Source organism: Heterodontus francisci, chromosome 36 (assembly GCF_036365525.1).
Source record: "Heterodontus francisci isolate sHetFra1 chromosome 36, sHetFra1.hap1, whole genome shotgun sequence".
Taxonomy (NCBI): Eukaryota; Metazoa; Chordata; class Chondrichthyes; order Heterodontiformes; family Heterodontidae; genus Heterodontus; species Heterodontus francisci.
This window is the reverse complement of record NC_090406.1, coordinates 14,704,725-14,723,306: the sequence shown is the minus strand read 5'-3', so window position 1 is coordinate 14,723,306 and position 18,582 is coordinate 14,704,725. Positions and strand designations below refer to the sequence as shown.

Genomic DNA, 18,582 nt, shown 5'->3' with positions numbered 1-18,582 from the left:
CCCATTAATACAACTCTGTCTTTGTTACACACTTGCCTAATTTGTGTATTTATACAATCTAACACCTCAGAACTGCTACCAGGGGGTCTGTAAACAACACCTATTACAGTTTTAGACCCTTTTCTGTTCCTCAATTCCACCTATAAGGTCTCCACTGGACGCTTTCCCCTCATTAAATCCTCCCTCACCATGAAGTGATATTATTTCTAATCAGTAAGGCTACTCCACCCCCTCTGCCATTTTCCCTGTCCCTCCTGTAAACTTTATAACCAGGTATATTTAGTTCCCAGTCCCGACCATCCTGCAGCCACGTCTCCGCAATGGCCACCACATCATAATCTTCCATTTGAATTTGTGCCTGCAGCTCATCTAGTTTATTCCTTACACTGCGTGCATTTGTATTTGGAACTCTTATTTGGGCTATACCTCCTAACCTGTCCCTCAGCACTGATGCTTTATTCGCCTATTTATTATTTCTCTCTTCTGGTTTAACCAGTACACTTCTTGCAGTTTGGTAACAATCAGCCACACCACTAACCTGCACTCCTACCTTCTCCTTTAACTTCCTGCTTTTCCATGCAACTGAACCCTCCCCCCCACTATTTAGTTTAAAGCCCTATCTACAGCCCTAGTTATGCGATTCGCCAGTACTCTGGTCCCAGCATGATACAGGTGGAGCCCGTCCCATCGGAACAGCTCCCTCCTTCCCCAGTACTGGTGCCAATGTCCCACGAATCTGGAAGATTTTTGTTTGTAGGGTTGGGGAGATATTGTGCAGTTCTCCTGCGGCTGCGATGCTTAGAGCCATGGGTCCTTCCAATCTCAGGCGTCCATACTTTATAGGTCTGTCATAGGACAAAGTGATGCATTTTAAGGACATAGCAAAATATCCCATATTACTGTAGCAATATTCTTGGTTTTTACTCACCTTTTTGGCACATATTGCAGAATTGGAAAATACTTACTTTCATTTTTTTGTGGCCAATTTAGGAAATTTTTTTTAAAGCCCACTGAGTGTAGGTACAAAGGCAAGTGCGATTTGAATATTGTGTTCACGGAGGTCGACACTGGGACACATCGCCTCCAGAACGCAATGCCATTTTTAAAGGGACATGTGCAGCGAGGGAATGGGTCAGGTGCATGCCTCTAATTAATTACCTGTTGAGCTCATTGAAGAGCTCATTAACAGGTTTTTCAGCAGCAGTTTTTAATTTTTAAAGGCTGGGGGTGTGGTGGACGCCATGGCGGGGGAGTGGGGTGGTGAGGGGGAACAAGACAGGGTGTTCAAGACGTGAACACAGCTGCGGGCCATGAGGGCTATGGAAAGGACTGATAAAAAGACTGCAGAGGCCCAAACAAAAAGCTCAGCTGCTTCAAAAGTGCCTCAGAGTGGCCATTGCTACAGCTATAAGACTTGCTTTTCTCAGTGATGAGTGGCAAGAGACTGGAGAGGGATGTGAGGTCACTGGCATCACTTGGGCAGCTGGGGTTGGCAGGGGAAGACCTGGTGAACACACAAAGCCCAGCTGAGGGAGTTTAGATGGTAACAGGCCACTCTGACATTGGCCAGAGCAGCCAGGATGAGGTGCGGTGGATGCAACCTCCTGGACAGCAGGAGGCCAGAGAATCACAGCGGGAGGCTGCAAGGGTATGGGCGTTACCCACAACATCAGGCCTTTTGGCTAAGATCAAGTGTAGTATCTGTTCTTATCAGTGCTTATTTGATTGAGAAGAGACCATGATCATTGCCTTTTGATCCTGGGGAAGCTTTGAGTAAAATGGCTATAACCAATTTTCGAGCTTCGGGCCAGGGAGTGCGCAACACCGTTCGGGTGGTCGTGAAGGACAAGGAAGGAGATGCACCGGTCGATCGCACCTTCTTCATCAAGAAAATTCTCTTCGATTGCTGCGGATTTCAAGCGACGGACGTCTTCTGCCTGCAGGATTTCCCCAGCAGTGGATACTTCGACGTGACTTTCCGGAACGTGGCGGGATGCATCAAGTTCCTGAAGGCGTTCAAGGAGAAAGGGGACCGGGCGCCACTGTTGATCCTCACAGCGGAGCCGCTCTTCACGCTTCCGTCACAACGGGACCGGGTGGTGACGATTCACCTCTACAACCCCCATGTTCCGGTGGTGGATGTACTCACCTTTCTCGCCAGGTACGTCGAGGTGGCCGGCAGCAGCACTGATGTCAAGGACCCCTTTGGGATCTGGACCAGCAAGCGGCAGGTCAAGGTGACCTTGAAGGTAGATCCCAGTGGAGCCATCATCCACCCTCCCTCCAGCTTCGCTATCGGGGGAAGTCGAGGCTTTTTGGTCTACGCTGCCCAGCCCAGAGTTTGCCGCACCTGTGGCAAATCTGGTCACATGGCAGCCAACTGCAGCACGGTTGTTTGCAAGAACTGCAAGGAGGAAGGCCATCAGACCAAGGACTGTAAGCAGACTAAGTGTTGCAACTTGTGCGGTGCGGCAGGCCATCTCTACAAGACCTGCCCCAAACGTTGCCTCAGCTATGCTCAGGCGGCAAGGTCCAAGGAAAGGCCGGGAGAAGGTTCGACGAAGGCGTCCGCTGTTCGAAAGGAGACCAGCAACCTTCTTCGCAGTGAGGAACTTCAACCTGGAAAGGAAGGGGAGGCAGCTGAAACCAACGACCCAGCACCTACCCAGCGCCCGGAAACCCCTCCTACACAGACAGAATCAATGGAGGAGGAGGCAGCAGATGGACAAACAGGTCAGTGGCAAGTGGTCCAGAGGAAAACCACAAAGAAAAAACATCCCAAAGCCACCACCCAAACCAGTGGCAAGAGGAGGCTCTCTTCTGAATCAGACTGCAACAACTCCTCTTCACTGGACGGGGAAATGCTGGAACGACAGCCCCTTCAAAAGAGGCGGCAGAACTCCGAGATGGATGATAAAGCATCCCAGCCCCCGGGCACTGGAAGCTGTGATGGGCCCGGCGTGCCCCAACCCCAATTCCCCACACGTAACGACGTGGCCAACGCATCTCAGCTCCGGGACACCGGGAGCAAAGACACGTCTGGCGCACCTGAGCTCCGGGAGACCGGGAGCTGTGATGTTTTCGAGGAGGAACAGATGGAAGCAGCTGAGGACAACCCAATCCTCTCTGCCTACAAGACCCCCCCGATGTCACCCGAGCGGCACAAACCCTGCATGAAAAATCAGGAGGGGTTTCTGAGCCCAACCAACGTGAAACTGCTTGCGCATACGATGGGTATGCAGGAACATCCCGAAGGGGAAGGACTGGGACTAGCGAGGACAAATGGTATGGGAAGCAACAACTAATTTTTAGTAAAAAATGGGTGTAAGAATTGCTTCCATTAATGTGCGTAGCATTAAATCTACTACGCGATGTGTTTCAACCTTGGATTACCTTGCCAAGGTCAAAGCTGACCTACTGTTTCTGCAGGAGTGTGGAATACCACACCTCAGCACCTACAGGCAGTGGTCGCGATGGTGGTCCCACGGGCCATTGATCTGGTCGGGTGGTAATGACTGCCGTTCCTCCGGCCTGGGTATTCTGCTGCGGGGAGGTAACTTCACCATCTCTGAAGTTAAGGAGGTGGTGGGCGGCCGCCTCCTCGTAGCAGACGTGATGTACAACAACGCTCCGCTCCGGTTGATCAACGTGTACGCCCCGGTACAACGCAGCGAGCGGCTGACCGTCTTCCAGCAGCTCCCACTGCTGCTGGCGACGTCCAGGCCGGTCATCCTAGGCGGTGACTTCAACTGCATCATCGATGCGGCTGGACGATCCGGCAGTGACGACAGCAAACTGGACGCTACGTCCAGATTCCTAGTAGAAACAGTTAAGGATGCCAAACTGCACGACGTCTTCAGCAAACCTGCAGACGGAGCGCAGCGCAGATACACATGGTCAAGATCGGACGGGTCTGCCCGTTCCAGGATTGACTTCCTATTTGTGGCCCGTGCTGTCACGGTCGGATCCACCGACGTCAAGCCGGTGTTCTTCTCCGACCACTGCCTCTTACTGGCCGACTGTCACTTACAGGACGACCAGCGGGTTGGCAGAGGGACGTGGAAGCTCAATGCGACACTGCTGACCCCAGAGAACGTTGAGGAACTCAAAAGGGATTACAAAGGTTGGAGGACCGTGAAACCCCTCTTTGAGTCTCCAGTTCACTGGTGGGAAGCGACAAAGGAGAACATCAAGAGGTTCTTCATCCACAAAGGTGTTCAGAAGGCGAGAGAGAGACAGAGGGAACTGTCCCGACTCCAGAAAATTATGCAAAATCTACTCCGGTTGCAGTCGATGCGGGTCGAGGTCAAGGAGGACCTCCAAGAGGTGAAGAGCCAGCAGGCCTCGCTCTTTGCCAAGGAGGCCTCCAAGATCATCTTCCGGTCCAGAGTCCGCTCCATCGAGCAGGATGAGACGTGCTCGCGTTACTTCTTCCAAAAGGTACACAGAGAGAGCTCTGTTATCAGCAGCCTGAAGGAAGAAGATGGCTCGGTAACGTCTTCGCAGTCCGACATACTAAGGATCAGCAAATCCTTTTATGCTGGGCTGTATGACGCGAAGCCCACAGACAGCAGAGCCTCCCAGTCCTTCCTGTCATCTATCACAGAGGTCCTAGATGACAGCAGGAGGGAGAGACTGGACAAGCCGCTAATTCTGGACGAGCTGACAAAGGCCGTCGAGTCTTTCGAGACGAGTAAAACTCCCGGGAGCGACGGCTTACCGGTCGAGTTGTACTCGTCCCTGTGGGACTGGGTCGGCCCGGACCTGCTGGAAGTATACGAGAGTATGCTCCTGGCCGGCAGCATGTCAGAATCCATGAGAAGAGGCATCATCACCCTCATTTACAAGCAGAAGGGGGAGAGGGCAGAAATCAGAAATTGGCGGCCCATCTCACTGCTTAATGTTGATTACAAGATTCTGTCCAAAGTCATAGCCAGTCGAGTCAAGTCTGTTCTGGAGTTGGTGATTCACCCCGATCAGACCTGTACTGTACCCGGCAGGAAGATCTCTGATAGTCTCGCGCTACTCAGGGATACGATCGCCTACGTACGGGACAGGAGGGTGGACACCTGCCTCATCAGTCTGGACCAGGAGAAGGCTTTTGACAGGATATCGCACACCTACATGATGGACGTGCTTACCAAAATGGGGTTTGGGGAGGGAATCTGCAATTGGATCCAACTGCTCTACACAAACATCAGTAGCGCAGTGTCAATCAACGGGTGGGAATCTGAAAGTTTCCCGATCAAATCTGGAGTCAGACAGGGCTGTCCTCTGTCCCCGGTCTTGTTTGTTTGCTGTATTGAACCCTTTGCTGAGTCTATTAGGAAGGATGCGAGCATAAGAGGGGTGACAATCCCAGGCAGCGGAGGCACTCAGGTCAAAACCTCCCTGTACATGGATGACGTCGCCGTCTTCTGCTCGGATCCGCTGTCCGTGCGCAGACTGATGAGCATCTGCGACCAGTTCGAACTGGCCTCGGGAGCCAAAGTTAACCACGGCAAGAGCGAGGCCATGTTCTTTGGGAACTGGGCTGACCGATCCTTTGTCCCCTTCACCGTCAGGTCAGATTACCTGAAGGTGCTGGGGAAATGGTTCGGAAGTGCCGGGGCGTGCACCAAAACATGGGAGGAGCGAGTAGCCAAGGTACGACAAAAGTTGGGCATGTGGGGGCAGCGATCTCTCTCCATTGTGGGTAAGAACCTGGTCATCAGGTGCGAGGCGCTCACGTTGTTGCTCTACGTGGCGCAGGTCTGGCCCATACCCCACTCCTGCGCCGTGGCAGTCACCCGAGCCATTTTCCGCTTCGTCTGGGGATCTAAAATGGACCGGGTCCGGAGGGACACGATGTTCAAATCTCTGGACATGGGCGGGAAAAATGTACCCAACGTGGCCCTCATCCTGATGACCACCTTCGTGTGCGGCTGCATCAAGCTATGTGTAGATCCCCAGTACGCAAACTCCAAGTGTCACTACGTGCTGAGGTTCTATCTGTCCCCGGTGTTGCGAAGGATGGGCCTGGTCACATTGCCGCGGAACGCACCATGCAGTTGGGCGGCGCCGTACCACCTATCCTTCGTGGAGCAGTTTCTGCGGAAAAACACCTTTGACCACCGGTCCATCAGGCAGTGGTCTGCACGGAATGTCCTCAAGGCCCTACGGGAAAAGGAAACGGTGGATCCTGTCGGATGGTTCCCCGAGCAGACCGTCAAAGTCATTTGGCGGAATGCCTCATCACCAGAACTTTCAAACAAGCACCAAGACGTAGCTTGGCTGGTGGTGAGAAGGGCCCTCCCCGTCAGATCCTTCATGCACACCCGAAGTCTCGCCCCCTCCGCACAGTGCCCCCGCGTTGGCTGTGGTGGGGAAGAGACGGTCGCCCACCTCCTCCTGGAATGTGCCTTTGCAAAGCAGGTGTGGAAAGAGATGCAGTGGTTTTTGTCAAGGTTCATCCCAAGCAGCTCTGTAACACAGGAGTCTGTGCTCTACGGGCTGTTCCCAGGGTCGCACACCGAGACAAACATCAACTGCTGCTGGAGGACTATCAATTCGGTGAAAGACGCCCTTTGGTCTGCCCGAAACTTGCTGGTCTTCCAGCGCAAAGAGTTGTCCACCACCGAAGGTTGCAGACTGGCACATTCCAAGGTCCAGGACTACGTGCTGAGGGACGCACTAAAGCTTGGGGCAGCCGCAGCAAAGGCTCAATGGGGAAAGACCACAGTGTAAGGTTCCCCCACCAAGCTGGACTGAGGGGCTGGAACCATGGGAAACCCCTCGAACTGTATCGTTAATATTCTCAATTGCTGTAAATGTAAAACTGTAATTGACATGACAATTGTGAAACGGAAGGGTTGGGAAGAAACTCATGACATTATTGAAAGAAACTGATCTCTTTTGCAATGTTTGTATTTTTTCGTGCTGTTTGGAAACTGTTTGGCAATGTAATTTTTACAGATTTTTATGAATAAAGTATATTTTGGAAATAAAAAAAAAAACATCAGGTATAGAGCCCAAGTGTCAGCTACCTGCTAATGACAGAGCACCAGTGCCATAGGAGTCTGCGCCTATCCAGGCAATGGTCTCGGTCCCGTGTGCTTTGATCCACAACGACCTGATGCATCACAGCCCCCATGGCAGTGCCCTACCTGCAGCGGTCAAGGTCTTTGTCACCCTAAATTGGGTTGTTCCAGGGATCAGCTGTGGACCTAGATGACATCTCACATTTGGCAGCTCATCAGGTCATCAGGCAGGTCACGGATGCCATTTTCAGGAGGGTGGAGGACTACACCCACCTTGACACAGATGGGCCTGCGCATTCACAGAGGGCATTGGGCTTAGCCTTCATCACTGGATTGCCCCACGTGCAGGACATCATCACTTGCACCCATGTGGCCCTCAGGGCACCCAGCGACCGGTCAGTAAGATCCATCAACAGGTAGGACTTCCACTCCCTCAATGTCCAACTGCTCCGCGACCACAAGAGCTTCCTCTACATGTGCACTCACTTTTCTGACAGCTGCCATGACTACTTCATCTTCTGCCAGTCCAGGCTGCCTCAGTACTTCACTCCATCCCCCAAAGTGCATGGATGTATCCAAGGGAACAAGGGAACCCCCTGAAGATGTGGCTACTGATTCCTCCATGGAGCCCCAGACAGAAACACAGAGGCAAAACAACACAATGTCTGTTCCCTCTTATGGGCTGTGATAATAGGTGACTTTTGCCATTTGCAACAAAGAAACTAAGGTTGATTTTCCTGTTCAATGTACTTTGGGAATGCTCAGTGCCCAGGCATAAAGAGGAAAAGGGAGCACAGTCCTCCAGCCTGATTTTCTTCCAGATTCACAAGAAATCCACCATTCTGAACAACACCAGTCGAAATTAATGGCAGCCCTTGTACCTGGGCCCATCTCACATTGGAAGATCTGAGGGGAATGGACAGCAAGTCAAGGGAGGCCTAAAACGTGAAAAAAAACCTTTTTCTTCCATCCGTACCTTAGATTTCAGGGCCATTTCTGAATGGCAGCCAGAAGACCTCAGGATCCTGAAGACACCAGCCATCCCTCCTACTACAGCCTTCACAGGGAAGTAGGATAACAACCTGATCCAAGAAACACAAGCATGATCAGGTCATTGCCCTCATACACAGGAGAGGTTGCACAAACATTCACTTCCAAAATGCCTATTCAGAATGATGCACTAATTTAATATGATGCTAGTAGGGTCTGTTGCACATAAAAGCCCAGGGATCAATGTGGCATAAAGCGCTCATATTTAATACATGAAGCCTCCACATGGCTCAGTGTAATGTGCACACTCATTTCTTCTGATAAAGTTTTTAAAACACAACTTTAATGTTATTGTTTCTAGTCTAATGGAACTGCTAATAATGCAGCTGTAGCATTTTGCTAAATCAAACCTAGACATAATTTAGGTTAATTACATCTATTCCTATGATGGCTCAGTTGATATCTGCACTGCCTAGTGTAGAATTGTGGAATAGGCCAGCAGGATTCTAGGTCTCAACCACTGACCCATGCTGAGTTAATTGATATCAGACAAGGTGGTGACGGGGGTATCAGCCAGAATAGGTTGAACATCCTCAAGTTAGGCCTTGTTCTCACCCCTCGTTGCTAACCAGTGATGCTTGCTGAAAGATATACCTGTCCAGACATTGAGTCATGACATGTGATGAGCAATTGATGTCTGTGTCATTCCCTTATGGTCAAATAGCCTGCTGACAATTGCCATATAGACTCGCAGATCAGGAATGGCCACTTGGGAAAATATGGAAATATTCCAAAATATGGGTTGTCAAGAAAACATGCTGTGCCAAATGAGGATTTTTGATTCATCAGTTGGAAAGCGACATTAAATTTTTACAAAAAGGAAAGCTGAGATCCTACAATTAACTTTTAAAAAAGCTGGCAGCCAAGATGGCCAACTCCATTTGCATTGAAATACCTCACATTCCAGGACATCGAACTGGAGACACATGTCTAACAAGAATCCCATTCAGGACAATGCTTTGGCTAACTGAGTAGGTAATCCAATATCACCCTCGTTAGTGAGACATTCAAAGCCATCTTGAAGCATTCATAGGTGGAGACATCCCTCCAGAGGGTAAACAGTGACAATACAACCTGAGAGAGGTTTGGGTTTTAGTCTTTGGACCTCATTAAAAACAATGGGGATAGAGAGAACCATGTGACCATCTCCCCAGGCTGTGTAAAACTGGGCATTTTGTTACATGCAGCAGACAAATCTTGAATGCTAATCAGTGGGGCTGTGTGTGTGTGTCTCTCTTTCTCCAGATATACTGCAAGTTTTTCAAACCTGTCTGCAACTGTGGAACATGCAAGTCTACTATTGCTACAGACAGAGACCCTGGGGGAAAAAGCCACCTACCTCACTGTCTCCAAAAAAAAACCTGAACCAGGTGGGGCCAGCTGCAAAATACTTCTAACAGCCAGAGACTTCAGAGCCACAACTACAACCAGACACCACAGACTGTATATTATTTTTACTTGTTCTGGACGCTCATCCAACCTAAACTATTCCTTTTCATTCTCTAAAATCTATTTGCGTGTGTGTGTGTGTGTGTGTGTGAGTAGAAGTGTAGTGTAATTTATTATTTTATTTAGATCGAGTTTAGCTTTTTAAGTACAATAAACTCATCTTGTTCTCGTTTAAACTCAAGAAAAGCTGTCCGATTGGTTCTTTTATGATCACAACAAAGGTAAAAGGTTAAACACTCACTGAGGTGGTAAGCACAACCATTGTTTAAAAAGGAATAAACTCTGTTGCGGTCAAACAAGGTGAAGGACAAGAGGGGAGCCTCGTGACCCCTCCTCACCTGATCGTAACAGGGTCAGCACCTTCAGGAGAGATAGGAAGAACTTGATACATTGTCCCCAATAATTGGCACAATGTGTTGGCCCACTGCTGTAAAGCTTTTGATGTTCATTTTCCAACATTGTGTTTCTGGCAGGCAGCCTCACCCACTGGAAAGTATATCTATAAATTCAGGCCAGGCTTCTGCCTGGACCATCGATCAGAAACTTAGCCCATTACTGTAACAATAAGCCTACATTGGGATTTGTGCAATGGTTCCTAATATCACTCAAAATATCTGTAATTTCTGGATCACATTTTCCTTATGGCAATAAGTGGCTATGAAAGATTCCCAATGCTATATTGCATAATACTGTATGAAGGACAATCTTTCTCCAGGTTACTACCAAGGTCTAGATTTTGCTGGATGACTATTCACAGGGTTCTTCAGGCTCCCAATACTATCCCAATCCCAAGATCATGTAGCTTCGTGGGAAGTGCTCTTGTCTTGAAGTCAGAAGTTTGTAGGTTCAAGTCTCACTCTAAAGACACAATCTAGGCTGATGCTCCAGTATAGTACAGAGGGAGTGTTGCACTGTTGGAGGCGCTATCTTTTGGATGAAATAGTAAACTGTCTGCCTCTCAGGTGGACATAAAAGATCCCATGGTGCTAATTTGAAGCAGAGCAGGGTAGTTCTCCCTGGTGTCCTACCCAATATTTATCCTTCAACCAACATTACTAAAAAACAGATTACCTGGACAGTGTCACATTGCTGTTTGTGGGAGCTTGCTGTGTACGAATTGGCTGTCGCCTTTCCTACATTACAACAGTGTCTACACTTCGAAAGTGCATCATTGGCTGTAAAGCACTTTGGGACATCCTGAGATTGTGAAAGGCACTATATAAGAGCAAGCCCATCTTTCTTTCTTTCTCTTTAGCCTGAGCTGCCAATAAATAATGGACTATAATGTGGTGAAGTACTCGGAAGAATTTTAAATGCTGGAATGGATTCATCCTGGATTCCAGGAAGAGGATGCATCAGCAATCTTCTTGGAGAAAAATTGGTTTAATATAATCAGGTTGACAAACAACCAGAACCAGGACGAGGGAGAAATGGCTTTCAATTGAAATAGCACAGGAGCAGCAAACAGTGATAATGTTTGCAGTTAGTCTATCTGCACAGCTAATTCTCAGAAAGCTGAAGAGTAATACTTCAGTATTGTTTAATGTTAATGTCAATAAAGCTGATGTAACTGTACAGCATGCATCAGGAGTTGTTGGGATTAATTAATTTACAGTAATCCAACAAGGCCAGAAGTGTGATAAAGAGATGTAAAGGGAAATTAAATCTAAATATGAATGCCATCAAAACGAAGAGTTCAGATATGCTGCAGTTGGGTCTGATTTTAGATTTGATTTTATTCCTGTCGACCCGTTTTCATGCCCGGTGTTGCTACCGATGAAAAGAGAATTTTAGATCTAAAGGCCAAATGTAAGAAACAAGTGCTTCTCAAATCAGTGTGTTAGACCCAGGACCATGCCTGAATCACAGAAAATCAGATTCAGTATTTAATAGGACATTGCCAAAGTGTTTACACTAATAGAGCCATTTCAAGGAAAGTTTTTTTTAGTAAATCAGCTCTGAAAGATCCATTCAAATCTTAGCCTTTTGTTCCACCGGAGTAACCCAGCAGAAGAGGTAATGCACTTCACATCTGTTTTGAAGAAAATTTAAATTTGTAAGAGCATATATAACCCCTGACACCTTGGAAGCAATTTTGGGAGATATTGGACCAGTCACTCATTGTTCCTCTCTCCCAGTTTTCAGTTGGGAATGAATACTCAAACCTGTGACTGGTGGAAGCATCTGAAACCGAGCCAGTTACAAAATCTTTTACTGAAAGTGACTCAGCAGACTCCCAATCCATTGCCATTTTGGATTTTATTGAGTCAACATTTTGCTAATGATAAAAACCCAGGCAACAGCAACAACAAATTCTTGCATTTATATAGCGCCTGTAAAATAGTAGAACGTTCCAAAGCACTTTCCTGGAGTATTAGCAAACAAAATTTGTCACCGAGCCGCATGAGGAGATATTAGGACAGGTGACCAAAAGCTTGGTCAAAGCGGGAGGTTTTAAGGAGGAAACTCTTATCTAAACTCACCTCCTTGTGCTGAAAGAAAAGCTGGGGAGTGAGTTGTTTTTAATTCTTTTGTGAGATGTGGGCGTCGCTAGCATGGCAAGTATTTGTTGTCCATCCCTTATTGCCCTTGACAACGTTGTGGTGAGCTCCTTCTTGAACCACAGCAGTCCATCTGATGCGGGTACAGCCACAGTACTGTTAGGAAGGGAGATCTTGGATTTTGATCCTGTGACGGTGAAGGAATGGTGATATATTTTCAAGTCAGGATGGTGTGCGACTTGGAGGGAACCTATAGGTGCTGGTGTTCCCATGTGTCTGCCCTTGTCCTTCTAGGTAGTAGAGGTCATAGGTTTGGAAGGTTTTGTTGAAGGAGTCTTGGTGAGTTGCTGCTGTGCATCTTGTATATAGTACACACTGCTGCCACTGTGCATCGGTAGTGGAGGAAGTGAATGTTTAAGTTGGTGAATGGGGTGCCAATCAAGTGGACTGCTTTGTCCTGGATGGTGTCGAGCTTCTTGAGTGTTCTTGAAGCTGCACTCATCCAGGCAAGTGAAGAGTATTCCATCACACTCCTGATTCGTGCCTTGTAGATGGTGACCAGGCTTTGGGGAGTCAGGAGGTGAGTTACTGGCTTCAGAATTTTGAGTCTCTGTCCTGCTGTTTTAGCCGCAGTATTTATATGGCTGGTCCATTTAAATTTCTGGTCAATGGTAACCCCCAGGATTTTGATAGTGGGGGATTCAGCGATGGTAATGTCCTTGAATGTCAAAGGGAGATGGTTAGATTCTCTCTTGTTGGAAAAGGTCATTGCCTGGCACTTGTATGGTGTCATGCAGACCCCCACCTGCCAAGAATGAGGCATATTAATTTTGTCATATGAACATTGATTTTAAACTGTTTTAAAAGTGAAGAAATGAATTGTTTGAAGATCACCAGACACTGGGCTGGAAGGACTTTGCATACTAAAAGATGCTGCTTGTGGAGACAAAGGGCTATTCCCTGCTCCAATTAACCCAAATGGATTTTGATCACCAGACATTGAAGGTGTAAGGAAGCGTATTCCAGGCCCTGCTAAGATGATACAATTTGCAGAGCCAGGACTGGTTAAACCAGCCAGTCACATGACCAACTGGCTGGTCCAAGTTTTTTGAACTAGCTACAGGACACTTTCAATTCAGAGGGCAGTGTTAAACTGAAGTTGAAACAAGCAAGTCTCTCCCCTGGCTGTCTCTTTCTCTCACTTTCTCCCCAAGCCACCGGACCTACGGAAGACACGTAAACCTCAAGAGAGAAAAGGCTCCTACATCGGAACAAGTTGAAGTGTGAACTAGGCCCCAACGAATTGCAAGACTTACCAGCAACCAAAGACTCCACATTGAACTTAAAGGACTGTAACTACCAGATATTGCCTCAAACTTTTCTCCTTTATTCCTTCTACTTTTTTCTATCTCTATCTGTGTGTGTTTCTATTGTGTATGCATGCTAGCGTGGTCGTGCCCATATTCATAGTCGTTAACCGGATTCGAGTTTAAGATGAATAAACTTCTACCTTTCTTGTTTAAATCTAAGAAAACCTTTTTGATTTCTTTGCTTTACAATTGGAGCAGTGAAGAAGGATTCACTAAGGGGGAGCTAAAAACACGGTGTTTCTAAAATTAAACCCAGTTACAGTTAAACCAGGCAAAGGCTGAGAGGGAACCCCTAGACCCCTTCTCACCTGGTCGTAACATGTGGTGCAAATGTCACTTGCCACTTATCAGCCTAAGCCTAAATATTGCCCAGGTCTCGCTGCATATGAACACGGATTGCTTCAGTATCTGAGGAGTTGCGAATGGTACTGAACATGGAACAATCATCAATGAACATCCCCACTTCTGACGTTATGATGGAGGGAAGGTCATTGATGAAACATCTGAAGACGGTTGGGCCTAGGACACTATCCTGAGGAACTCCTGCAGTGATGTCCTGGGACTGAGATGATTGACCTCCAACAACCACAACCATTTTCCATTGTGCGAGGTATGAATCCAACCAGTGGAGAGTTTTACCCTGATTCCCATTGACTCCAGTTTTGCCAGTGCTCCTTGATGCCACACACGGTCAAATGCTGCCTTGATGTCACTCTCACCTCCCCACAAGTTCAGCTCTTTTTCCATATTTGGACCAAGGCTGTAATAAGGTCAGGAGCCAAGTGGGCCTGGCAGAACCCAAACTGAGCATCAGTGAGAAGGTTATTGTTGTGTACGTGCTGCTTGATAGCACTGTCAACGACCCTTTCCATCACTTTGCTGATGATCAAGAGTAGACTGAAGGCATGGTAATTGGCTGGATTGGATTTGTCCTGCTTCTTGTGGATAGGACATACCTGGGCAATTTTCCACATTGTTGGGTAGATGCCAGTGTTGTAGCTGTGCTGGAACAACTTGGCTAGGAATGCCACTCTATCATTTATTGATGCTCTGTTCAATCATTACTTCCTGACACTGCAATCCAAAGTAATGGTTCTGGCCTCAGAGTATGCCAAAAGCTACATTATAACTTCATTTAAGTATTTACATTGCACTGCTCTGTGGCATGAGCACATCAAAAATGTCACGATTCCCAGTGTGTCTGGAACAATTCGGCAAGTGAAAAGGTGCTAAAGCGTTACATTGAAACAAAGGTGAGAAAAATTGCTGTGAGGGAGCTGACTGTTATAATTTCTGGGTTGTCTAGGTTACGGAGTGTGTTGTAATCAATGGCGTGCATTCAGCGATGAATTAATTAAGTTTTAAAGTGTGGGTTCTCTGCATTTCTCAGCAAGTTTATCCAGTGATTAGCTAAGCCATGTAGACTAGGCAAGCCCCTCAATTTGATCCCTGGCACATGCTGGCCTCAGCCAGGGCAATGGAGGGTGTGCCAACAATGAGAATTGGCAGGATAATCTACCTTGAGGTGCATCACAGCCAAACTCAATATTATACACGTACACAGACACTCACACAAACACACACACTGCTGGATAGTCATTAAGAGTTGGCATTTGTAACTGATTTTTCTTCTCCCTAGCTTAGGGTGCTGAGGCCAATATAACACACTAGTGCCACCCTAGTTCTGATCAACTCATTCAGCACTGACACTCCTCCAGCTTTTTTTCCCTCTTTTCAGGTACCCAGTGTCAGTATTAAGCACTATCGACGAAACCCTCCCCGCCCCCAACACTCATTTCATGTGGCATATTTGTAGCTAAGAAATGGAGGAGACTTTCATTGCACTAGTCTGGGTTGAATTCACAGAAGTGAATTCTCAACTTTAGCTGTGCCATTGTGAGGGAGCACAGGCCATGTCCAATTACGTCCCCACACAAGGGGACGTGAAATCAGAGTCCCATTGGTCAGCTCTGCTACAGCTGCTATGGGCTGCATGTCCTGGATTCGGCAGCTCCAAAGCAGATGGCATTGGAGGAGGTGGTGGTGGTGGAGGGGGGCCTGGGGTGGCGTTGGGATGGACTTCCGACATCATCACGCCGGGTCCACACTTTACCAATGGCAGACGGCAAGTCGAGTGAGAATGACACTTTTTCAAAACCGGCAATTGAGAGCATGTTAAGATTGTTGATGACCCAATTGAACAGCACTCTACATGCCTGTTTGTATTTTACAAGGAGTGCATGGGGGGTGGTGGGGGTGGGGGGGGGGGCAGTCGTAGGGCTTTGGTGCCTTAGTAGGTAGTTAAGGGTGGCAGCTGAGGTTATTGCTGCATTTGGCAGCCATGGGGTCAGGGAGTTCACCTTCACAGGAAGGCTGGTGCAGCATAGCCAGAGCGTTTAGTGTGGAGGAAGGGCGAGTTGAGCAGCCATGGTTCTGGGGTCAATTATGCGATCAAGCTCCTGGCATGGGGGTCAATCAAGAGGGGTCTGAATATGGGTGGGGGTGGGGTGTGCAGAGTTAAGGAAGCAAATGGCAGAGTGGCTCTTCAGACTGGCAGTGCCCATGTGTCATGGGCATCATCCATTCAGAAGGTACGTCCTCCAGTGAGGAGGAGAACCTGAGAGGGAGGAAGATGTGGGCACACGGATCCAGTCAGCAGCAACCTCATAGTTACCTGCAGCGACAACCTCTGGATGGGGAAGCGGCAGAAGGTCACATCGGTGACCTCTTCACCCCCCTCCCAATGGCAGGTCCAGGCTGATGGCTGGATGTCTTCTGAGGCTGCTGCACAGTTGGTCACAGGCTGCTGGGCAGGACGGTTTAAGGCAGCGTTCCGATACTGGCAGCCCTTTAAAGATGGTGCCAGCACATCTGACCGCATGAGTTGATGATGCGGCCACCACCTCAGTCCCCGCCTCCAGCCAGCGAATGGTTGACTATCCCGCCTGCCAGCTGTTAATTGGCTGGCAGGTGCAAGATTGCTTCGAGAATGGGTATTGGAGCAGAAGTGCCAGCCCCACCCACTTCCGGTCCAGCCTTCCACTCCCTGCCAGGTCACGTAAAGTCCCGCGCCATCAGTGCATCACTAGCGGAGGCATCATTGAAGATCGTCTGCATCCCCTCAAATTGGCTGTTGATGTGTGATCACGTGAGAATAGCAGGACAATTGAAGGTGTGCTAACCTCATGAGGACAAAGGAGTGTTCACTAGTGATGAATAAATGCAGTGTCACACAGAGGCTACCTTTGAAGCACATAATCAATGATTTCAAAATCTGGGTGGGGAGGGCGAGGTTGTGGACGGAGGAAGAACAAATCTGTGGCGAAATTGTAAGCACCTTTGTGAAAAATTCTGCTGCTAGGTATTTGCAAGGGAAATTGTAAACCGTTCTTTCGCAACACGTTTACGGTTTTGTAATAATTGCTGATCAGATGAAATCTTCCTGCAAGTATTTATAATGACACTGCACAGAACAACTGGAGCCATTCTTTCCCCTTTTCCTCGTTGTGTTCCCTGTAAGATTAGCAGGCTTGCAAGACTATCCAATGCTCAAAGGGTTAATTAGTGCTACTCAGACTGGAGCCAGGATCAATGCACTGTGCAGTGTTTAATATGAAGCAAGCTTTGAATTTTTTAAATCACTGTTGCTAGAAGGCAAGAGCAAGAACCTCCAAAGCCTAAATATTTTATGTATCATATTTCCTTTTATCTTTTATTCATGATGTTGTTCATGTACTTCATCAGCAGAAGCCTTAGCAAAGGGGATAGCGAATTGATTTCAGTGTAATTTAGCTTGCCGACTGACTCTTCCCAGAGCGAGGGCTATGGGGCGTCTGGGCATAGACAGCTTTGCAGGTGGCATGTGCCTCAGTTGTTCAAAAGCAGAAAGATCGAGATAGAGTCTGGCACACTGTGAACAAAACTAACCCCTGGTCCAACAGATACAACAGAACGCTGCTCAATAATTTACATAACCCTTTTTAGTTCGGCTTTGTACAATTGCCAGTTTTCAAAGAAGAAAAATACAAGTGCCTTGGATATAGAGGCAAGTGCCCAAGGCATTGCTGCAAGGCTGAACTTCTTTGCCCTACCCAGGTGGTTTTTGCTTTCAACATAAAGTTCTATGCTAGCTTATTAAATATACATTGGCATTTTTAAAGCATTGCCCACAGTATTTCTTCTACTCGATTATGTCTTATAATGTGTACTTACAAACAATGTAACACATTTAGAATGATCTGCAAATGTGTTCATCCTGCATATAAATTCACATGCTCCTTTTGAGATTGAGGGACCTATGCATGTCTGCATCTCTACTGTTATTAACAATATTGTGAGTTTATTCAATTCTCTACCTTACCACCACCTCTGTTGACCCCTCCACTGTCTATGATTTGTCACATTGCTTGATGGATATCTAGTACTTGCTGAGCAGAAATGTCCTCCAACTAAATATCAGGAAGATTGAAGCCATTGTCTTCTATCCCCACCACAAACTCTGCTCCCTAGCCATTGACTCCATCCCTCCCCCTAGCAACTGTCTGAGGCTGAACCAGACTGCTCGCAACTTTGTGTCATATTTGATTCCAAGAGGAACTTGCCTGAGGCTACTATATCTCAGGACCACAACACATGCCAAACACGCAGTTTTTCCCCTCAGAGCATGCAAGTGAAACATGGAGGAGGGAGTGGAGGGGGGTGCGGGGGCGGGTGGGGAGCTGTGGGGGAGTGGTGACACTGGGCTACCATGGCAAAAGATCCAGAGGTGCAACCATCAGTTGCTCCCTCTCAAGAGCAAACTGTCAAGAGAGGGGGGGCGATCTCAGATAACCTCTCAGGATACTGGTACACAGGAGAAGCACCACAATAGGAGAAATAAAGGCACATTTGGTTACCCAGGGGAAGCACAATGTAAGGAAAGGGTAGATTGGCTTCTATTCATTTTGGAGTTTGTTGTATTAAAGGAGAATCTGCACTTATGTCATAGAGATTCATAGAGATTCATAGAGAAATACAGCACTGAAACAGGCCCTTTGACCCACCGAGTCTGTGCCGACCATCAACCACCAATGTCATGCTCAGTTTTTTTTAATTCATTCATGGGATGTGGGCAAGACTGGCTAGGCCAGCATTAATTACCCATCTCTAATTGCCCTTGAGAAGGTGGTTGGTGAGCTTCCTTCTTGAACTGCT

General features: G+C 47.7%; 1 pseudogene; it reads left to right on the top strand.

Annotated features, from left to right (window-relative positions):
- Window positions 1-1,663: 1,663 nt before the first annotated feature.
- LOC137351844 (U2 spliceosomal RNA) lies at window positions 1,664-1,771 on the top strand (annotated as a pseudogene).
- The last annotated feature ends 16,811 nt before the right edge of the window (window positions 1,772-18,582 follow it).